Below are 23,260 nucleotides of genomic sequence, written 5' to 3'. Positions count from 1 at the left end.
GATGGAACAATGACGGTTTCGTGGGGCACCCATTAGACGAGCGCCGCGTTCTCTCCGACCAGTCGGCCCCGCCAGATCACGATAAGTCGTGGGCCCCTGATTCCAAGCTGCGCGCACTGCACTGGCGGCAAAAAAAGAAAAAAAGAAAAAGAAACAATTCATCGCAGCGCAGGCTATAGGATGTAATACGGCGCTCCGCACCGGCAACTGCGAAAGAGGGGGCTGGCATTTGCCCGCCGGGTTGCCTAGAACACAGCCGAAGGGAGACGATGGGGGAGGGAGGCGGCGCTGGAGAAGTGCGACTTGCGAACAGCCATCTGGCACGCTCGCCTCCGTGCTTGCAACAGTTGCGCGCGCTTATGCGTGACCGTTGCGTTGAAAGTGAGCGAGAGAACGTTAGAAGCGTACCTTGCAAGCAAAGCCGCCACCGAGTTTCCATCGCATCCTCCAACCTCTTCAGAATTTCAGCAGGAGATGCTCCCTGTAATTTCAATTAAAGTATCGTAAGGGACAATTAACAATAATCACTTTTGCGCTTCTGTTTTAAACTTTATGTTAATTATCTTGAAGGAGTATATCAAGTTCCAGCCGGGGCGCCAGCCGTCATTAATTTTGTTGACGAAAGCCGCCGGCTCACTGTTGCCTGCTGCTTAAAGAGTTAGTAGCACTAATGCTGCGACAGTGAACCAAACTACCAAAACCAAATAAAGCTTAAGCTGCCTAAATGAATGTAAACTTCGCGATTGAAAACACCCGCATAATATTTAAGATATATAAAGTATCACCACCCAAACACTCCATACATATGGTTAACCAGCGAAGCTGAAACGTGCGGCGCCGGTGTTTACCACTGGGTAAATCTCGACGGTTCATTAAACGACGGCTTGGTAGGCTGCCGGATCCTCAGTACGCAGTTGCTGCTTACGCTCGGCGGCACGAGCCTTTTCCTGTGCCCGGGCTGCAACATCGGCACGGCGTAGACGAGCTCGTTCCCGGTTCTGCTCGCGGCGTTGCTGATCGAAAGCTGCCTGCTCCTAAGGGGTACGTATGACGCGTGGCCTATCCATTTCGGAGCCGGAGAGAAACTGCTGCGCGCGCGCTCGGCTGCGACGGAGAGCAACGACGTCACTACTGACTGGCGCAGCTAATCCAACACTACGTAGATAGCACAAGGCATTTTCACTCCGATCGATGACGTCATGTTACCTGGCCCGCTTGCCACAGAATCTGATGGGGATGCTCCTGAGTAGGCAGCAATGATTTAGACGTCACCGCTTTCATCCCGCCAGCCTTCTCAATGGAAAGTTCGGGCCATGTAGCGTGACGTCACGGATCGGAGTAAACAGGCCTTGTGCTATCTAGGTGGTGTTGACTAATCGCGCCCCTCTCTCTCTCTCTCTCTCTCTCTCTCTCTCTCTCTCTCGCGCGCGCGCGCATCTCCATGAGATTGCGTCGGAGGAGTTTTCGGCTTACAGGCGACCGACAGACGGACGGACGAATCGGCTAGCCATATACAGCTTCGCAGTAAAATAAAACAATAGTCTACTCGCCGGGACGAAATATGTTGTCCCGAGCGAAATTTTTTGAACAAACCAGCGTAGTGTCAATCACGTTTGCCAAATGAGCAAGTTTCTTATGCATGTCGTTCTCCGTTGCGCGTGGTCGGCTTTCTTCGGGAAACGATGAAACGGTACATTGCTGTCTTTCCACCACTATGACAGGCGTAACGGTACGCATCAAAAGCCTTACCATATATTCTTTTCTTTCTTTTTCTGGCTCGTGCGCCGAAATAAATACGAGGAATTCATGGGCATGTCGTGACAGGAGACCCTCTTTCGCTTCAAGCCTGAACCTAGATCGGCTGGTGCTCGGCACGGCCGCTACAAGTGGCGAGCGAGCGATTACTTGCGGTCGCGAATACCGCAATATAAACGCTGCGCCAGCGTCGTGCAATATAGGCAACGGCTGGAATGCTGGGAGAAGGCAGGCGACTACGAAGCCATTGAGGAAGTCGAGCCTGAAAGGCGTACTTCCTCCACTCCTACAGCACCAACCCACCTATCAATATAACTCAGCGTCGGAGCACACGACCAATAGCGCACTGAAATATGTGCGCAATTTAATAAGACAAGAGGCGCAATCCAAATTATAACGAGCGAACAACGGGCCATAACAATTCACTCGCTCTGTACGTAAGAAGAAGAAAGACACCATCGAAAAAAAAAATTGAGGCATGGGCGAGTGAGGAAAGGCACAATGTACAACGTAAAAGGAGAGACGTAATGGTCCCGCACGTAGCCTGAGAATGCTTTCCAGCCAGAAGTGCACGGGATTGCGAAGGGCGTAGACGCCGGTGGGGTACCCGCCATTTTTCACTTTCATCCCTTTGATACGTGGGCGTGCGGTGGCGGCGCGGGCTTGGCTTGGCTGGGCTTCGGGAAACAAGCGCCATGCCGCCGCCGCCGCAGCGCGTCGATTATCGCCAGCGCGTTGAAGGACGACTCGCGCGATATCTCGTAACCCGCGGCGTCGTGGAAAAATGTTCCCGCGAAATAAAGTTGTTCGGGGCGGCTCGGTGGGGCGGACGCGACGGAACGCCTCAATCTAGAGGAGAAAGCCACAACACTCCACGGCGTGATTACAAGGCGAAACACTGCCGATACCTGAGTGTGTGCGTGTGTGTTTGTGTGCGTGTGCGTGTGAGACTGAGACAGAGAGAGAGAGAGAGATGGGCAAGAGAGTATTGAAAGACTGCTTGGTGCCCGGCACCAATTTGTGCATGCTGCGTGAAGCGTACATGCGATGCGCGGGATACATAGTGTGAAAGCATGAATGATCCCGGTATACGAGCCAGCTATTTGCCGCCCCCACCGCGTATTGCTGTATCTTCCGAGCGCCTGCCATCAAGATCTGTCCAAATTGGACGTTCTCGGTGTTTTGGGCCGCCGTGCATGCAGCTTATAGCTGCAATCTTCCGTGGCATCTGGGAGATGGGCTTGGAAAGTTTAACTGCTGCACATTCTTCGGGGTGGGACTTGTAAAAGGTAAAGTGGGGCATGAGGCGAAAAAAAAAAAAGAAACGAAAGAACGAGACGAAGCCTACACACACGCCCTCACACACATCGGCTGTCAAGTATTAAGTGCGTCTCTGTTGCCTAATAATTTGAACGTATGATTGAGGGTTCTGGCCAGATGTTCTGAAAGAGTGAGCGTATAGTTAACTACAAAATGATAGGGGATACTCTAGCAACCTATCGATTTGTTAGTTATGGTGAGCCGGATGGTTCAGCATGTCAAAACAGCAGTACGGTTGTAGCACCATATCCTAGAGATACATGTACAGCCACGTCAAAAATATGTTTTCCTCGGTGATGACTACACACTGGTCAATCATCATTTACAGGTCGGAAAATTTTCGCCGTGTCCTCTCATAATATAGATGTATCTTTGTTGACAAGCCTTAAACAAAGAAAGAAAAAGAAAGTTTTGGGATCAGGAGATCATCCGGCTTCTCTTTGTCGCCCGAGAAAAGCAGAAATATCTCTCTAAACACGGAACATCACAAAATAAAAAGAAACTTGAACATAATGCAGACTCAGGCGAGTCGACCAGTACGGAGCAACTTATGTCGTCCCGCAGGCACTATAGTAGGGCTATTTCCTTTTGCCTACGCTTCGTGGAGGCTCGTGCAGACGAATGTAGAGCCTAGCAGAGGCTCTGACATTGTGTGTTGCACTTGGCAGGCTGGACTTGTAGCCTGTCAGAAGAGACTTAGCGTCGTCTTCTCCATAAGCAGACGAAAAGCGTCTGACTTGCGCACTTACTGGTTGTGGATATGTCCTTGCCTGAAATTAAAAGCTAATGTACGAATTCATTTCTATAAACAAGTACAAACAAACTGCAACTAAACACATCAGGAACGAGCAGCGCACGAAGACAACTTTTTTATCCATATAATGCAGCGCGGAGTCTTAAACAACCTGCACAATCTATAAGACAATTTTATCTTCTCAGAAGATTAGTTCCCCTTCCTGTGTGACACAAGGTTCCTCCAGTACTTCGCTGCCGTCCCTGCAGCAACCACATACGTCACCATCGTCACCACATACGTACACCGACAGCGCCGACAGTCCCAGATTAAATGGCGCCACCCGTTTGCAAACGCCAGCCGGTTTGTCTGTCGTCTGCCGCTTACACTCATCGAAACTGCGGTGTAGAGAGTGCAGTTTTTATGCTACACTTCTGATATAAACATGGCTTCGTGTAGGTCGGCGGAGCTACACTTTTCCACCGATTAAAAAAAAAAGCGAATTCCTGCACTAGCTACACCCGTGTAGCCAACCTACGTGATGTTGCGATTCGCCTGCGACACGTGGTTTTGCCGGCGCGACTGCGGCGGGGCGGCAGACATTTTTGGCCCGATCGTCGTCGCCACAACACTCATCGCCAGGTGTTTCCAGGCGCGACTGCGGCGATGCGACCGCCTAGGGATCATCCTCGCATTCCAGTCATTGTGCCCGAAACAGGCGATGCCAAAGCAGGGATCTCATTCCAGTCATTGTGCCCGAAACAGGCGATGCCAAAGCAGGGATCTCGTTCCAGTCATTATGCCCGAAACAGGCGAGGCCAAAGCAGGGACCATCCTCTCATTACAGTCATTGTGTCCGACCGGCAGCGCCACGACAGGGTGCTACGAGATCGTGCTCGACATGGTGCTACGGCATCGCTACGACAGTGTGCGTCACCATTAGCCCATTGTACATTCACGTGCTCGTCTTTTGAGGGGTTCCTTCTTGCCCTCAACTGCGAGAGTATAAAAACAGCTGCCCCCGGACGCCAAAAGGGAGGGCTCCGATTTCTTCTGTTGAGTGAAGTGCTCTCCCGTCTCTCTACTTCGGTCAAACTGACCGCCAACTCTTTGCGATGTTAAAATAAACAAGTTGTTTCGTTGTTACCAGTCGACTCATGCTTTGCCGGGACCTTCGGATGCTTCCAGTTGTACCCCAGGCCGCCAGGCCAACGCTACCCTTGGGGCTTGCGACCCAGGTACAACCACGGGCGTCAGCGCCGAGTTCCCAACAGATCGTACCAGCAGTCCGGATCCCAAACATCTGGTTGGCAGCGGTGAGATCGCCTCCGACTTCAAACAACTGTCTGCCAGCGGTGAGATCGCGACAACGGAGGCCAGCAGCAAAGAGATGCAGTTGACTGTATGCTGAGCAGCTCAACGACGATCCGGGAGCAGTGCAACGAGCCCTGTGTGACGACTGGTTGCCTGCAGCGGAACGACTGCGCGGAATTCCTGCCTGCGAGGTTTGGTGAGTGCGGGACTTTCTTCTTCTGAGCTTTGCCAGGCTTTTGTTAGTGTCAGAAACAGAGCTGGTAATTGTGGTTGTCGTTGCTGCCGGGTTAGTTTGCGGCAAGACAATAATAAGCAGTAGAGAAAGCAGCATTCAGAGCAGCCATGGATTTGAAGTCGTTGCGCAAACCGAAATTGTTGGAGCTTGCAAGAGAGTTGGGTCTGGATGTCTCAGACAAACTAAGAAAACCTGAACTGCTAAAGGCTATTCTTGAGTTAGAGGCTGAGGATGACGAGCTGTCGGAATGCCTTGAGACTATTGAGGAGAGGTCAAAAAGACAGGAGCGCGAACTTAAAGAGCAAAAAGAGAAACAGGAGCGCGAACTTAAAGAACAGAAAGAAAAAGAAGAGCGTGAACGTAAAGAACAGAAAGAGCGAGAGCAACAAGAGAAAAAAGAAGAGCGCGAACACGCTTTGGAAATGAAGCGTCTCGAGGTAGAGATGGAACGCGCTCGTAATGGAAGTCAGGCACACGGTGCAGGAGAACGAGTATTGTTCAAAATGACTGACCTGATGCGGCCGTTTAAGCTTGGAGAGGACATTGGTTTGTTCCTGGTTAACTTTGAGCGAACGTGCGAGAAGCAGGGGTTCTCTCGGGAAACGTGGCCACAGCGCTTGCTCACTTTGTTATCCGGCGAGGCGGCCGACGTAGTCGCTCGCTTGGATAGAGAGGAGGCAGAGGATTTCGACACAGTGAAATCGAGTCTTCTAAAAAAGTACCGGCTGTCTGCGGAGGCGTTCCGTCGGAAGTTTCGGGAAAATGAGAAAGGCAGAAGTGAGTCATATACAGAGTTTGCGTATAGGCTTATGTCGAACATGCAGGAGTGGCTCAAAGAAGAGAAAGCGTTCGGTGACCACGATAAAGTTCTGCAGTGCTTCGGGCTAGAACAGTTTTATAGTCGGTTACCGGAGAACGTGCGATACTGGGTCTTGGATAGGCCAGACGTTTGTACGGTGGCTAAAGCCGCTGAGCTAGCCGAGGAGTTTGTGACGCGTCGGGCTCGCGGAGCTAAGGACGGTCAAAAGGGTGAATTTGGCTCGAAGTTTGAGAGGCCGAAGTTCACACCCATGAGATTAAAGGGGGACACGCGTAGTGAGGATGCGAGTGAAAGCAGTCCGACCAAACGTAAAGAGACGGCGGCAGCCAAACGCAGAAAGCGGTTCGAGATGAGGCGAGCGCGCTTGTGTTATACGTGCCAGAAGCCGGGTCACTTTTCGGCGCAGTGTCCGGAAACAACACCAAAAGTTGTGTTTTTTTCAATAGGCAGCACTGACGAGAACATGAAGCTTCTCGAGCCTTACATGCGAGACCTCCTCGTGAACGGGAAAGAGTGCCGAGTGCTTCGCGATTCCGCAGCTACGATGGATGTAGTTCACCCATCTTACGTAGAACCCCATATGTTCACGGGCGAGTGCGCATGGATCAAGCAAGCCGTGGAAGCTCATAGCGTGTGTCTGCCGGTAGCAAAAGTGCTTATTGAAGGACCTTTCGGAGCGCTTGAGACAGAGGCGGCAGTGTCATCTATGCTGCCACCCCAGTACCCGTACCTATTTTCAAACAGGTCCGATCACCTCCTGCGCGAGAAGGGGCTTTTGTTTGGTGAAGCTAGTGTTCAGGCCTTAACCAGATCGAAGGTTCGGGAGCTCGCTGCAAAGGCGGTAGTTGCGGGGCCGACGTTATCAAACAACGAAAAAGGGTCAGAGGCGCAGCAAGCTGATATTCAGAGCACGCCCGAACTGAATAAAATTGAGTCTGTAGCGTTGAAGGCGCCAGATACTGGAGAGGAAAATCCCGATTCGGGAAAGTTAGAAGAGCTATCTACTGATTTGCTCATCGCGCCTACGTCAGACGGACTTGATAGGTTGCTAAAAGTCAGCCGGTCGGCTTTGATAGCCGAGCAAAAAAAGGATGGCAGCCTGGAAAACGTGCGCTGCAATGTCAAAGAAGGTATCGCCAGGAAAACTGCGCGTTTTGTGGAAAGAGGTGGAGTCCTGTACCGGAAGTATCTAGACCGAAGAGGAGTGGAGTTCGATCAGCTGGTCGTGCCTCAATGCTATCGTCAGGATCTGTTGCGCTTGTCACATGGGGGTTCGTGGTCCGGACACCTAGGAGTTAAGAAAACTAAGGACCGTCTCTTGCAAGAGTACTATTGGCCAGGGTGTTTTCGGGACGCAGACCATTTCGTGAGGACATGTGACACTTGTCAGCGGGTGGGCAAACCAGGGGACAAATCAAGGGCGCCGTTGAAATTGGTACCTATCATTACGGAGCCTTTTAGACGGCTCGTTATTGATACAGTGGGACCTCTGCCGGTAACAGCCACGGGGTACAGACACATTTTGACTGTGATCTGCCCAGCGACAAAGTTCCCTGAAGCAGTGCCGCTTAAAGAACTCAGCTCAGTTGAGATAGTTAATGCACTACTGTCCATATTTGCGCGAGTTGGTTTTCCTGCGGAAATCCAATCAGATCAGGGCACAGTGTTTACTAGCGCTTTGACGACAACTTTTCTCGAAAGGTGTGGGGTAAAGCTGTTACACAGCTCAGTGTACCACCCACAGTCGAATTCCGTTGAGAAGCTCCACTCCGTCATGAAGCGCGTGTTGAGAGCGTTGTGTTTTGAACATCGAACTGACTGGGAGCTGTGTCTGCCTGGGGTGATGTTTGCTTTAAGGACCGCGCCGCATGCGGCTACGGGGTTTTCGCCAGCTGAACTGGTGTACGGTCGCTCGCTTCGATCTCCGCTTCGCATGCTTCGAGAATCATGGGAAGGTAGGGGCGACGACCCAGTCGTGGTGGAGTACGTACTTAAGCTCCTCGAACGCTTAAGAAGGGCACAGGAGTTGTCAGGTGAAGCAATGACAAAGGCCCAGCAGAGGGCCAAGGTTTATTATGATCGGACAGCCAGGGCCCGTCGTTTTGAGGTTGGCGATGAGGTCATGATATTGCGCACATCGCTAAACAACAAACTAGACGTGCAGTGGGAGGGCCCAGCGCGAATTGTTCAGAAACTGTCGGACGTTAACTACGTGGTAAGTCTGCCAGGAAAGCGGAAAGCACAGCAAGTTTACCACTGTAATCTGCTCAAACCTTATAGACAAAGGGAAGCAGTGGTGTGCATGATGATAAACGTTCCTGAAGAGCTTCCGGTCGAGCTTCCGGGACTAGGCTCAGTGACGAACAGGGAAGACACCGGTCAAGTCATTAGTGACCTTATCAGTAAAGCACCGCTGTCGCCCGAGCAGAAAACCGAACTACACCAGCTATTACAAGAGTTTCAAGGTCTGTTCTCTGAGAGGCCTGGTAGGACTTCTGTACTTACTCATGATATTGAACTTACCTCCCCAGAGCCAGTACGATCCAAGGCGTATCGGGTGTCACCCCGCCAGAGCGATATTATGGAGGCTGAGGTAAAGAAAATGCTACAGCTCGGTGTTATTGAGGCAGGTGAGAGTGATTATACCTCCCCTTTGATTTTAGTTGAGGTACCGGGCAAGGAACCTCGTCCTTGCGTCGACTACCGCAGGCTTAATTCCATCACTAAGGATCAAATTTATCCGATCCCTAACATCGAGGAGCGCCTTGAGAAAGTTAGTAGCGCTCAGTTTATTTCCACCCTAGATCTTGTCAGGGGTTATTGGCAGGTTCCACTTACAGAAGAGGCTAGTAGGTATGCGGCGTTCATTTCACCAATGGGAACATTCCGTCCTAAAGTGTTGAGTTTTGGTTTGAAGAACGCGCCATACTGTTTTTCAAGCCTCATGGATAAAGTGTTACGGGGACAGCAAGAATTCGCTTTACCGTATCTAGACGACGTAGCGATATTCTCCGCATCCTGGTCTGAGCATATGGCACACTTGCGGGCAGTGCTAACCCGCCTGCGCGAAGCAGGCTTGACAGTAAAGGCTCCTAAGTGCCAGTTAGCACAGGCCGAGGTTGTCTACCTCGGTCACGTGATTGGTCAGGGTCGTCGCCGCCCCTCTGAAATAAAAGTGGCCGCTGTGCGAGACTTTCCGCAACCGCGCACCAAGACCGATATTCGGTCGTTCTTGGGTGTCGCCGGCTACTATCAGAGGTACATCCCTAGGTACTCTGATATCGCGGCTCCCCTGACGGATGCTCTAAGAAAAACAGAGCCTCAAACAGTCGTCTGGGACGAGACAAAGGAAAGAGCTTTTAGCGCCCTAAAGAGTGCCCTAACAAGCCAGCCTGTGCTACGATCGCCAGACTATACAAAAGGGTTCATTGTTCAGTGCGATGCTAGTGAGCGAGGCATGGGCGTTGTACTGTGCCAACGGGAAAATGGAGAAGTAGAACACCCCGTCCTGTATGCTAGTCGTAAGCTGACCAGTCGTGAGCAGGCGTATAGCGCCACCGAGAAAGAGTGTGCGTGTCTCGTGTGGGCCGTTCAGAAATTGTCATGCTATCTAGCCGGCTCGAGGTTTATCATTGAGACGGATCACTGCCCTCTCCAATGGCTGCAGACCATCTCTCCCAAAAATGGCCGCCTCCTGCGCTGGAGCCTCGCTTTACAACAATATTCCTTTGAGGTGCGTTACAAAAAGGGGAGTCTCAACGGTAACGCCGATGGCTTAAGTCGAAGCCCCTAACGTAGGAATCAGCCTCAAAATTGTTTGTTACTGATGTTTTCTTCCTGAGGCAGGATTTTTTTTAACATATTGCTTTTGTTTAGTGTTTCAAAGTGATGATATGCTTTCTAGTGCAATTTTTCAATTTGTGGACGCGTTCTGAGTGATGCTAGACTACTGTAAGGAACTAGGCAGTGGTATAAAAAGGGGAAAGAGCCTGGCAGGGCTTAGTGAGGGTTGTGCCGTGCTTGCTGACTGAGCGGTTGAGTTTCAGCGTAGTTCTAACGCTTGCCGGGAACGAGAACAAAAATGTGAACTCTCCCGAAGTCACTTTGCAGTGTCCCGTGCGAACCTGAACAAGAGAACGAGGCCTTCTCTGTGCGCTGCGCTCAAGAAACGTCGAGGGACGCCCGACTTCGGTTATGAGCATCATCGAGCGACATCCCTCCGGACAGCGGATGCAGTCCCCTGTCCATCGGGATCTCCTTCCCCCGGCGGGGCGGTCTGTTGCGATTCGCCTGCGACACGTGGTTTTGCCGGCGCGACTGCGGCGGGGCGGCAGACATTTTTGGCCCGATCGTCGTCGCCACAACACTCATCGCCAGGTGTTTCCAGGCGCGACTGCGGCGATGCGACCGCCTAGGGATCATCCTCGCATTCCAGTCATTGTGCCCGAAACAGGCGATGCCAAAGCAGGGATCTCATTCCAGTCATTGTGCCCGAAACAGGCGATGCCAAAGCAGGGATCTCGTTCCAGTCATTATGCCCGAAACAGGCGAGGCCAAAGCAGGGACCATCCTCTCATTACAGTCATTGTGTCCGACCGGCAGCGCCACGACAGGGTGCTACGAGATCGTGCTCGACATGGTGCTACGGCATCGCTACGACAGTGTGCGTCACCATTAGCCCATTGTACATTCACGTGCTCGTCTTTTGAGGGGTTCCTTCTTGCCCTCAACTGCGAGAGTATAAAAACAGCTGCCCCCGGACGCCAAAAGGGAGGGCTCCGATTTCTTCTGTTGAGTGAAGTGCTCTCCCGTCTCTCTACTTCGGTCAAACTGACCGCCAACTCTTTGCGATGTTAAAATAAACAAGTTGTTTCGTTGTTACCAGTCGACTCATGCTTTGCCGGGACCTTCGGATGCTTCCAGTTGTACCCCAGGCCGCCAGGCCAACGCTACCCTTGGGGCTTGCGACCCAGGTACAACCACGGGCGTCAGCGCCGAGTTCCCAACAGATCGTACCAGCAGTCCGGATCCAAACAGTGAAAAAAAATATAATTATCATGGTCTTACTGCGGAGCGAAACATGTTGCTTGATTGCTTGCGGAGAAGTCGATTTCCGAGCGAATATGTCCAACACTTAGTGTCTACAGAAGGCTAGCAGATCATTCCAAAGGTAATATTGATATTTCTATTTGTCTTTAATCGTGACGCCAGAATAATTTTCGAACGTGTGATGGCAAGCTATGTATTCCGAAAAACGGGCTTAAACAAGATCACCAGCACCGCTACTATCACCTGAAAGAATTTTGTATTATATTTTCCCATGGGTAAGCGGCGCAAGTGAAGTACCCTCCCCTGTTATAGTTAAACATAGTTTTTACCTCTTTCTCAAAGTTTGAGCGAAAGGCGCATCAATAAATTCCGAACTTGTGCCCTGTACTGTGGACGGAACTCGAACTATACCATCTATGTAGTACGTGGAGGACTCTTGCACCAATGTATGAGGGCTACAATGTGTATATATTATTCGGTTAGTGGCACGTACACAAGTAAAGTGAACTCCCCGTTGCGGAATTTTTATCTTAAGTTATTGGTTTCACCGTCATTTATTTCATTTGTTTTATTATTAATTTGTTACTGCTTGCTGCATAGTATAAAAAATTGCTATGCTGTGTTTCATGTATTGTTTTACGATAAGATATGTTCTAGATGGGTTGCTGTGGAGAGATTATGGTGAACAACACTGCGGCTACTCAATTTTCGTATGTTGTACAACAACAAATTAAAGGAATAAATGAAAACAAAATAAAATACTGAGGTTTTACGCGCCAAAACTAAGATACGATTATGAGGCACGCCGTAGTGCGAATTCCGAATTAATTTAGACCAGCTGGCTTTCTCTAACGTGCCCCCAATACACGCCGAATAAATGATAATACCGAAATAATAAATCAATGAAAAAAAAGAAGACAACGAAACTAGTTATCTTTAACAGACCAACGGAGTAGCCGAGCAACTATACCTCAACCTCTCCGCGGCATGCCTATCTATAACGGAACAAAGGGGGGTGAAATCAATGTTTGCTGTTCTCCAAGCTCGCCGAGCGAGCACGGACAACGCTCACAGCCAGGGGTCGTACGAAAGGGCAGGAGCATACCCGAGCTGTTTACACTGGCTCTGCGCGGCTCGATCCGTTGACCAATCCTGCCGTCGGCTACGGCTAGCTATGGCGCTACAGCCGGCGCGCAATATCCGCTTCACGCGGCGCGCGCGCTGGCCCGCCGCCACAACCGGCCACAAAAGGATCGCTGCGCGGGATAAACAAGACACGCCGCGGGAACCGCAAGCGAGGGCCGAGCCATCCGGGCCCTGTGGCGTACAGCAACAAGCCGCGTCGTCGTCGACCAAAGCGCCGCGGCCCCACACGACACGACCCTACAACGGGGCGGCCGCCTTGGAGCTGACCTTTGGATGAGGGGCGCGAGTTCCGGATACGGCACTGTCGAAGAAGACCGAATGAGCGGGAAACCAACGAAAGAGAAAAAAAAATGGGGGTGGGGAAAGAAGGAAGAAGGCAGACTGTATTGGGAGACGTCGGAGCTTGTTCTTATACTTTGCCCACTGAGCACATGCGAACGGAAATGTTCGGAACGCGGAAGGCACTACACACACCGGAGGCACTTCGCTGATTAATTGAGCCAGAAAGCTGGGCTAGTAGGTGGGATTATGCTGGCATATTTGCAGCGCTCAAAAATGAAAAAACTCGCAGCAAGGAGACGACGGAACGCGCGATGAACGTCATCAACTGGTTCACTGTACACTGCACATGCTATACATAGCACAGCTCTTGACCGGTATTACCTGTGTATCAGTGGGAAAGCAGAGGGCCAGGATGACGAGACTCGAAGATAGAGGACGCATACAAGCGCTCTATACGTGTCCTCTTTCTTGGTGCCTTGTCGTCCAGCGCTCTAGTTTCCCAATCATACACAGGCAGTACCGGTGAACCACTGTGCTACGTAGCACGTGCATTAGCAAACCAGTTGATGTTCAGCACGCGTCCTGTCGCCTCTGTGTTGTGAGTTTTCATTTTTCAGCGCTGTAAGTATACCAGAACACTGTAACCTACTAGCCCAGCTTTCTGCTGTAATTAATCAGCTGAGTGGCCCCGGTGTATATATAGTGCAGCCGAAAACTTGAAAGCGCACTGCGCATATTATATATGCGAACCACGTAGCAGTGTCTTAATTTGCAGCTCTGTGCATTGATTCTATATAAACCGCCCGCCAGCCCGCCCGCGCGCATACATAAGCAAACACACATAAAATGGAATTTAGATGAAATGAAAATGGATCTACGCAGAGATAGAAGACATCTTAAAAACAAGCACCTCGCGTAGCCCACATTTATACATAAATTGATTCTTAATACCGAAGGATGCTCCTCAGGAAAACAACATCCTAGACATTGAATTCATGAAAGGCCATTGACATGCAAAATGTGAAAAAAAGAAAAGAAATAAAGGAAACTGTCCTGGAACCCCGAAAGGTTGCTATTAGTACTACTATTTCGTTCAGCGTGCTCCGGTATTTATTCGACTTGCACAGTGACTGGAAATAGCTGGCTCTTTTCGTTAAGTCTGGCTCCACACGGCGCATCTGCGGAAAAACGGCACCGTATAAGCTGCTTCTACAGCTTGAAGTTACATCCACTGTACATGTGGTTGCTCAAGGACGCTTGTTTCTCTGCTCATTTTCGGATTCACTTTCAATCGCTCACTTGATCGGGATGGCCCGCAGTACAGCGGGCTAGTTAGGCGGTCTTTCTTTCGTAGGCCCACGTGATCCATCACAAACGTAGGCAAGGCTATATACGCGATATCGGCGCTTTCCTTCGCCCTCCGCTTTTCCTCACTCGAGCCAACCCCTGGCCGCCTCTGCTCCCGCACGTTTCCGCTCGACTACTTCTCAAAGTTTTCGAACGAGGTCGAGAAAGCACTTTCCCTCTTCAAACTTGCTCTTTAATTTTTACTTCTGATCGCCATCAGGAGTGTACTTGGGCTCACCGCCGTTTCCTAGGCCGCTTCGGCGCACCACTGCTTAGTTCTCGACGTTGCCTACGTCCTTGCTCCGCGCGGAGAGCGGCATGCTTTCGTGACGAGGGAGGCAATTGGTTACCGCACAACCTCGAAACCCTTCGAATAGCCACTTGCTCCCGTCACTTAGGAAACTCAATGTAACTAAACAAAATCTGAAGCACGGGGTTTACGCGCCTCTTTATCCCTTAATTTTTTTATTTAGTGGAAGTGTTCGGCCATAGCAACTGACTGAAATAAAAAAAAAAAAGCGAGGTAGAAAGTTACGCTTTGGCTGCAGGGAGCGAAACATTGGGGCAGATGTCGAGTGATGGAAAACGGTGCCTCGGCGAGGTACGTGGGTTCGTCCATTGTGCGTAGTCAGGCAAGTGTTAACGAGCTCCGCTCCCCGACGCTTGTGACCCTTAGAACGCGAGCCCGTGCATGGGGCCCGCCCAGGAATTTGTCAGCTCCCCGGCGTGGGCCTGTCGCCGTATGCGGTATGGGACGCGTTACTGTGGGACGAGGTAGCGGGCCGAACACGTGTACGAGCTTATACACATCGCCAACTCATGGCAATGTGAGAGAAGGCGTGGAGGGTCAGGAGGGGGGGGGGGGTTATAGAGTCCTCCACCGAATATCTATATAAAGCGACATAAAATCCAGTTTGATGGATTCCTCGGAGAAGGAGGGGGGGAGGGAGAGACCACGGGCACAATACGGTTCCCGCTCTCGCATATCGTGCCCTTTCGATGCCTTCACATATCGTAGCGCGTATCGAAAGCTGGTCGTATATGCCTACAGAGCAGCTTTTCGTGAGCGAATCTGAGTGAGATGCCGGTGTGAACTTCGGCTAATAACGGTTGTAAGTGTGCGTGGAGTTAATTAAACATTCTGTCTTGAACCACGCGACCGGATTGGCGATCTATTCTCAAGTGTGCAACAGTTCGCGGTATAGCCATTGTTAAAGCGCGCTTTGTGTGTCAAGAACCACGCATTACGCTACTCGCGTTTTATTCGGTTGTGGCATAGTGAATATCGATAAAGTGGCACTACGCTTTTCTGACCGAATGCCTCGTGTGTCCACATAAGGTTATATGCAAGGCGAGAAAAGGTGCGAGTAATAATACCGTTCGGCAAGCAGTGGAGACAGTGAGTCATTCCCTACCAAGTGGCTGGCTGCAGATGGGCCTCGATCTGTTCAGGGTATATAACAACACCCGCTGCAGTAGCCCAGTGGTGTTTGGATCTGGACTGCTGGTACGATCTGTTGGGAACTCGGCGCTGACGCCCGTGGTTGTACCTGGGTCGCAAGCCCCAAGGGTAGCGTTGGCCTGGCGGCCTGGGGTACAACTCGAAGCATCCGAAGGTCCCGGCAAAGCATGAGTCGACTGGTAACAACGAAACAACTTGTTTATTTTAACATCGCAAAGAGTTGGCGGTCAGGTTTGACCGAAGTAGAGAGACGGGAGAGCACTTTACTCAACAGAAGAAATCGGAGCCCTCCTTTTGGCGTCCGGGGGCAGCTGTTTTTATACTCTCGCAGTTGAGGGCAAGAAGGAACCCCTCAAAAGACGAGCACGTGAATGTACAATGGGCTAATGGTGACGCACACTGTCGTAGCGATGCCGTAGCACCATGTCGAGCACGATCTCGTAGCACCCCGTCGTGGCGCTGCGCACGATCTCGTAGCACCCTGTCGTGGCGCTGCGCACGATCTCGTAGCACCCTGTCGTGGCGCTGCCGGTCGGACACAATGACTGAAACGAGAGGATGGTCCCTGCTTTGGCATCGCCTGTTTCGGGCACAATGACTGGAACGAGATCCCTGCTTTGGCATCGCCTGTTTCGGGCCCAATAACTGGAATGAGATCCCTGCTTTGGCATCGCCTGTTTCGGGCACAATGACTGGAACGAGATCCCTGCTTTGGCATCGCCTGTTTCGGGCCCAATAACTGGAATGAGATCCCTGCTTTGGCATCGCCTGTTTCGGGCACAATGACTGGAATGCGAGGAGGATCCCTAGGCGGTCGCATCGCCGCAGACGCGCCTGGAAACACCTGGCGATGAGTGTTGCGGCGACGACGATCGGGCCAAAATGTCTGCCGCCCCGCCGCAGTCGCGCCGGCAAAACCACGTGTCGCAGGCGAAACGCAACAGTGGTTACGACATTGTGCTGCTGAGATGGAGGTCGCGGGATAGAATCCCGGGCGCGGCGGCCTCATTCCGAGGGGGGCGGAATGCATCAACGCTCGTGTACCGTGCATATTGGGTGCACGTTAAAGAACCCCAGGTGGCCAAAATAAAACCGAAGTCGGTTTAACATTCGGATCGGGGTTTTCGCACGTAAAACCACAAAATTTTATTTAATATTATAAGCACGACCCTCCCCCAACTCCTGATCCCCCGCGCCAGTTGTTTCTGGACGACGCAGGTATGAAAAAGTCTCAATTTACCGAAAGTGCTAATAATCTGGCTGCCTTCCACCAAGACGTCTGCAATGTGCTTAACCCATGCGGACGGAAGTGTGGTGTTCATTTATTAACATGTACAGCAGTGAAAGCTATTCTGTACCGCATAAGAACTGATACGGCGCCGTAATACTAATACTCATGGTTCAACTGACCGAAGCTGCCATAAGCTGCGCTTCTCTGTCGTAAAGCCCTGCGCATACACAATAATGTCACCATACTCCCCTCGACAACCATCGTAAGTCATCTTAATTCGTCCTCATGACGTCGCTGCGTATAGAAGTCTCACACCGTGTACCCACTTAATTTGCTGTTTGTGCGTTCCACCGTTCATAAGCTGTCCAAATCCAAATATAAAAATTTGCATGAGACGAAAGTTCCAACTTTTGTTGTGCATAAAAATAAACACTGCGTGAGAGTACACGTTGCTTAGAATGTAAGTAAACAGAATTGTTTACGTACAACATTTAATTAACCGGTTGAAGCGGGTTGCTTCGTTGAGGGGTTCATGAGCATTTGAACATGTGCGTTGGATCTGCACATTTTTTTTTATTCTTCTAATGCTTTGAGAAGGTACATCCGAGGTATCAATCTAGCTCCTTTCCCTGGGATAATTTCTCGAAAGAAACTGAATATCAGGAAGGAAAAACATGCAAATTAAATCTAGGTTAGTATAGCCTTGCTTAACGTTAACGCAGAATTAATGTCTTTAGAAACAAACATAGCCAATTCATTTTTCTTGCACTTGTCCCCTCAGCTCAAGACAACCAAACACAGGCGTACTTTGCGGACTTTCTACCCCTAAAGAGAAATTAAGCGGCAGATGCATCAGCAATGCCAATTGGCGACGATGCACCGATATGTTCTCGAAAATCAGGTCCTCGTAACCCAGAAAGTAAGCATGTCGCCAGCCTCTGTTCCCACGTGAGGCACAGCTGGGACCACAGAGTATAAGACAAGCTGCGTTTCACCGAAGAGTAAAAGTTGCATAAGAATAACCGACAGGACAAAACGAACAAACGAAAATAGCGCGTAGGCAGGGTGTACTAAGTCACGACAACGCTGCCGTGACGGAGGCGTGAGATAGGGCCGCGAAGAAGGATCAGTGGAACTGGGCGCACGACGAATCGTGGGCAGCGAACTCTGTCGTGGGTAGCGAGTGGAATCGACTCTTCAGGAACTTCGAAGGGAAAAGGAAATAACGCGAACGGTCGCCGCGACGTTTCGAGACAATGTGAACCGCAGTTTCTTTTGTTCTCGGCGTCGTTCTTGTCACCACTTGTGTTCAGCATTTCTAAATCAACGACACACTCTTGTAGCGCTTTGGGACCTTGCTGTTTGCTTTTTTTTTTTTGCATTTGGAACGAATTGCTTTGTATCGATTGCTACGAACGGGTAGGTGTCTGATTTTCCCTTTATTAACCGAAGGGAAAGGTTGGCTTGGTAATACGTACAAAGCAATAGTAGTAGTAGTAAACTTTATTTAGAAAACAGCTCCTGGAACGCGTGAAGCAAGCCGTCAGAAGTTATGAGGCGATGATTAGAGGTTATTACACGAGGCTCTGTGCATCTGTGCACCTTTTTCTGTTGTGGTGTTAAAACCACAGCTCACGTCCACTGCTACAACTCTGAGGTGACAAGAAATATGTCAGATACCTGACAGTAAGAGAGAGAAGTGAATGAGGAAAGGCGGGGGTGGTAACCAAGCTGTGTCCCGTTGGCTACCCAGCTCTACAGAATGGGAATAGGTACTGATAGATGAGCCGAAGGAGAAAATTCGCAGAATTCACGGAGACGCGTGCGAGGAAGTACTCATCGTTTAGTGTATGTAATAATGTTCCTAAGTAATGCAGCAGTGCTTGTGAAAAGTGTTCCATGAAGCTAAGAAACATGCTGTTTATTTTTTATAGCCACTGTCCCTCTTGTAGCTAAGCGTGCGTTCGTCTGTACAGTTAACATCTTAGTTTTGCCGTCTTCATTGCACTCTAGTATAATGCTTAGAAAAGAAGTCCCGAGGTTTGATTGATTGATTGATTGATTGATTGATTGATTGATTGATTGATTGATTGATTGATTGATTGATTGATTGATTGATTGATTGATTGATTGATTGATTGATTGATTGATTGATTGCAGACATCGTCAAAATTGTAGTCCTGGCCCTGCAACCGCCACACCCGCAGAGTGTCCGCGGCCAACCCATCTAGGTAACCGATCACCCGGCAACACGTGCGACCTTCCCAGACGATCGTCCGCAGCGTAGTTCGAGAAGTCTGACCAAGGCTGATACCTGTTGCGAAAGGCTCGGCACCGGCGGCCGGCAAAGGGAATTTTTCAGGACAGTGTTTTTTTTTTCTGCCTCGTGAAGGGTCTCACTTTCTTTTCTTCTTGCCTTTTTCTTTTCTCCCTCGCCGTTGGTGTATTCTTCTTTTTCCTTATCTTTTATCCTCACTTTTCCAAGTCTCTGTGTGCGCGAGCGCGCGTGTGCGCAACGGATGTCATGCCTGCCCCGCGCAGCTCAGCTCCGGTGGGAACTTGCCACTCTGACAGAGATGCATGATTGCGCCGGGGCAATCCATCAGCCGGGGCCACCTCAAGCTCCTTTTCTCCGCAATGGAGAGACTCGGCCACGTTTTTCCTTCCGCTCTGCTTTCTACCTTCACCCTCCCCCCTCTTCTCTCTCACCTGACGAACCAGTTTGTTCTAGATACTTTTTAAACTCTTACACCTATACATCCCGGGCGCAGGGCCCGGTCGGTGTGCGCTCGAGTCGCCATTCTCCTCCCGTGGGCTCACAAATCGTGCGTGTAGAATTGCAGCAGGTAAGGGGAGGCCCAGCCAAAAAGGTGCCGGTGCTCGTACACGCAGTGTTCCAAGGTAGCCCTCGGACAACGTTGTCGCCGGGCGATCTTTCGGTGATCATCCTCCATATGGAACCGCTAACCTTGGGCTAACCGAAAAGCCTTATGCGGAAGCTCATGATGTGGCAAAGCTTTGCGATAGGGAATATGCACACGGGGAAAGCTAAGAAAAAGAATGGTGTAATGATAGATCGCACAGGAAGCTCAGACGGAAAGTTTCATTGGCGTTTTGCGGTATGGATGACGGTAGCCTCCATGCACGCCGATGGATGGCTAGAAGAGGTGATAATAGGTGAGGAAAGGGGCCGAATATCACTGAACAGGTCTGAAAGGTCTGAGATGATCTAAACGCGAACGTAGTAGTCTAACAGGTTAACAAGTCAGAAAATGCACTTTGTATTTAAGCTGTGAGTAAAAATTCCCACAAGTACTAAGAGATATTTAGCAAGCAGTTAAAAATACGTGAGGAGATAATAAGTGGATGATTTGGCTAGATACTGCAAGAATAGTATACTACCAGTTCTAAAAAAGGTTTTCAGAAAACTTCATTGATTCCTCTGCCTCCGAACACAATTGCAGTGGCATCAATTACAGCTCCGACAACCTTAACGTCCCAAATTTTTTACAACAAGACCAACTCTGGGCAGTCCAGCGCTCCAAGGAAGCCGCGGGAGACAAGAACTCTTGGCCGTAACCTCGGCGGGTGCCTCACCCCACTAACTCGCCGGGCGCGAATCGTTCTGAGTCGAAGTTTTTCTCACTCACGCACTCCTGCGATTCTGTGCGAAGTTAGCTGACTAAAGCTACAACGATGACCGCGACATGACGTCGCCGACGACACAACGTTGATATGACAACGACATCAACAGTGAAAGCAATTGGGCACAGACTGTGTGATCACTTTTGTAGGCAAATATTTAGGACATATTATAGAACCCACACTACTCTAAATATATGGCATTTCGTCTTCCTTGCATGCCTGTGTAGCGACTTCTTAATGCTTACAATTGGTCGTTTTGATTTTCTGGCGCTTAATCATGAGCTCAGACCTTCAAGGTTCTCATGTAATGTCGAATTCCGAGATCAAATAAATTTACCCACGTATTCTTACGCCTAAAGTACATGTGCGCCAATACGCCGACACGGAAGCTTATTTTATCCACGTTTCCTGGCTGCACACATAAAGTTCCGGTTAATGCGTGCGGGCCGCATTCGTGCACATTCCGTATAAGCCTTGCATCGGCTCGCTGAAATCTCACGCAGCATCGTTCGACGGGAAGTGTCGGTGTGTTGCAGTGCGCGATGGCCACTCGCCATTTTTTGTGCCGGAAGCGGCCGGACGACGCGGGCTTTCCCCGGGTCTTCCATCACGCGCCTGGCGCGTCGGAGAGAATACTAAGTGGCCGCGTAAACACACCGGTGCACGTTTAAACTGCTGCATACGAGACGTGTAAGTGGTGAAGCATGCGGCACCTCGACGACACGAGACTACAGCGTAACACCCTTCTTTTAGGCTGCTTAGCGAAGCCGAAGACAGAATATACATGTGTGTATATACGCTACGATCATGGCCGGCCCCGCACTGCGCTTTGGTTGATGCATAGCTACTTGTGCAAAGCTGGTGCCCTTCTCTCAATCATTATTAAATAAAAACTAAATATATAAAGTAGGCAAATTAACAATTAAGCGGTCAATTGACACAGATCGATCGAGCGACTAAGCAAGGCTAACCCTGCATTTGCACGGCAACTCTAGCTGCTGGTCATTATCGGTCCGCTGGGAAGCATCGCATGCGCGATGGGTGTAACGAAGGCGCCTCTAATATTTCTTCGAGCTAGATGCACTGAAGAGGAATTACGAATAGCTCCTGCGTGTATGTAGCACACGCGTCCTTCGGCCTGTCTTCTAGAGCCACTTGCGTGTTTGCATGATCACTGTGCATATAATACTAATTTTGTGACTCAACATCTGCAGTGTAGCACGCCTAGACATAAGCCGTGCAGTGTCACTTCCCAAGCTTCACATTTAGAGCCGTAATGTACGTAGTTCTCTCTCTCTTTCTCTCTCTCTCTCTCTCTCTCTCTCTCTAGAGAACTTTACTGCTAGTGAGAAAGCTAGTGAGCCAAAAGTGTCAATCAGTGGACGAACTATACTTAGTGCTCTAGCAAGTATACGCAAGTCGTCCGATGAGCCAACGAGGAAGCGATCAAGTACGCCACTCAAGCAGCTTACGCAAGGACCGTTGCTAAATCGCGGAACCGATTCTCGAAAATCCGCTCGTTCCTCCGACGCTCCACGCATTCGCAATCGCCTCCGCGTGTCCGAGGCGAGCACGCCACGCGCCCATGCCCATTATGACGTGCCGACATCGTCGTCACATATGCAAGGTGCCCGCCGCCGCCGTTGCCGACAAATCTGCTCGTACGTACGTAGCTGCTCCTGCATCCGAATGACCGCTCGCCGCTCGCTCATTCTCCCCGGGCGTGCATAAAAAAAGGAGGGCGGCGCACCGCGATCCATCAACGGCATCCCGTCCATTTTTCATCGCGTCTCACGGCGCCCTGAAGAAGAAGAGAGACGCCAGCGTGCGAAAGATGCTGTGGGCCGGAGTGCCTCGGCCACGGTATACGGCTGGCCCACGTAATGGCCGAATCTCTTGCTCGTTACACGGTCCAGGTGTCGAAAGCGAAAATGCCTCAGGGCGGCAGGTGCACAGAGTCGGCGGATGAAAGCCGGTCACCCGGAGAGTATATAGCCGGACGGGAGGTATATACACGTGCAAATGTGGGGGGCTAACGAGAGAGAGCCTGGTGGGTTAGCGCGACGCATAGCTGCATGCGCCGGCGATATCAATACGTGATGTCGCTGCGAGCGGTTACTGGCGATGTTGTCAATAGTAAATTTCCGAAACTAAAGTAAACAGAACATCATTGGGACGGAGAGATTCGTATCAGGGACCACTGTGACTATCAGTGACCACTATCGTATCAGTTAACCCACTGGGGGGGGAACAAAGTTTTTGCTGGGCTATATGTTAGTTGACGCGTACGGATGACATATTATTGCGTGCTAAGAGAATTACATAAGTCAAAAAGTAGAATATACACGATCACACAGTTATTTTTATCGTCTTAGTTTGCGCTCTTAGGCATACGTGCGTCTTCTCCCTCTGGGAGGCAAGTTATTTTTTATGATCTTTCATTTCACTTTACCTTATTACCATTTCTACATTTCAATAAGAAGCGACAAAAAAAGAAAGAAAAGAAACCTATGTTTTCCCAGGCTTCATATTGTTGTGACTATGTAAAAAATCTGGCCCCTCTGTTCTCCCCCTCTTTCCGTTTGAGAGGTTATACAGACGTCTAACATAAATAATTTCTTAATGCCAATATGGCGAAATGTCATTCTTGCTATTTGAAGCTCTAGCCGTGAAAATATGGTGTTATCTTACATGGAATTATATGTACGCGTGTTTGATTGTAGCTTAAAGGCAGGATCTTCCGTCTATACCAAGGAGCATGAAAATAGAGAAAGGAAAATAAAATATGTACTACGAATCCTCTTTTCTGATCACGGGCGGAGAATGGGTTTTCCATTCATTTAACTGTAAGAAAAAAAAAAGAAAGAATGCGCACAGTCACGTCACCCGTCATGTGTCCAGTGTACAATAGTGTACGTACA

The 23,260-nt window shown here is 50.1% G+C and overlaps 1 long non-coding RNA gene across 1 annotated transcript in view; it reads right to left on the bottom strand.

Annotated features, from left to right (window-relative positions):
• The window catches only part of LOC142584370 (uncharacterized), a 477,159-nt gene that overhangs the window by 353,434 nt on the left and 100,465 nt on the right, over positions 1-23,260 (bottom strand). The window contains exon 2 of the long non-coding RNA XR_012828775.1: positions 409-481. This is a non-coding gene — a long non-coding RNA (uncharacterized LOC142584370). The remainder of the gene's footprint in view (positions 1-408; positions 482-23,260) is intronic.

Source organism: Dermacentor variabilis, chromosome 6 (assembly GCF_050947875.1).
Source record: "Dermacentor variabilis isolate Ectoservices chromosome 6, ASM5094787v1, whole genome shotgun sequence".
Classification (NCBI taxonomy): Eukaryota; Metazoa; Arthropoda; class Arachnida; order Ixodida; family Ixodidae; genus Dermacentor; species Dermacentor variabilis.
The sequence above is the reverse complement of the archived record's forward strand: the minus strand, read 5'-3'. Positions and strand labels throughout refer to the sequence as shown.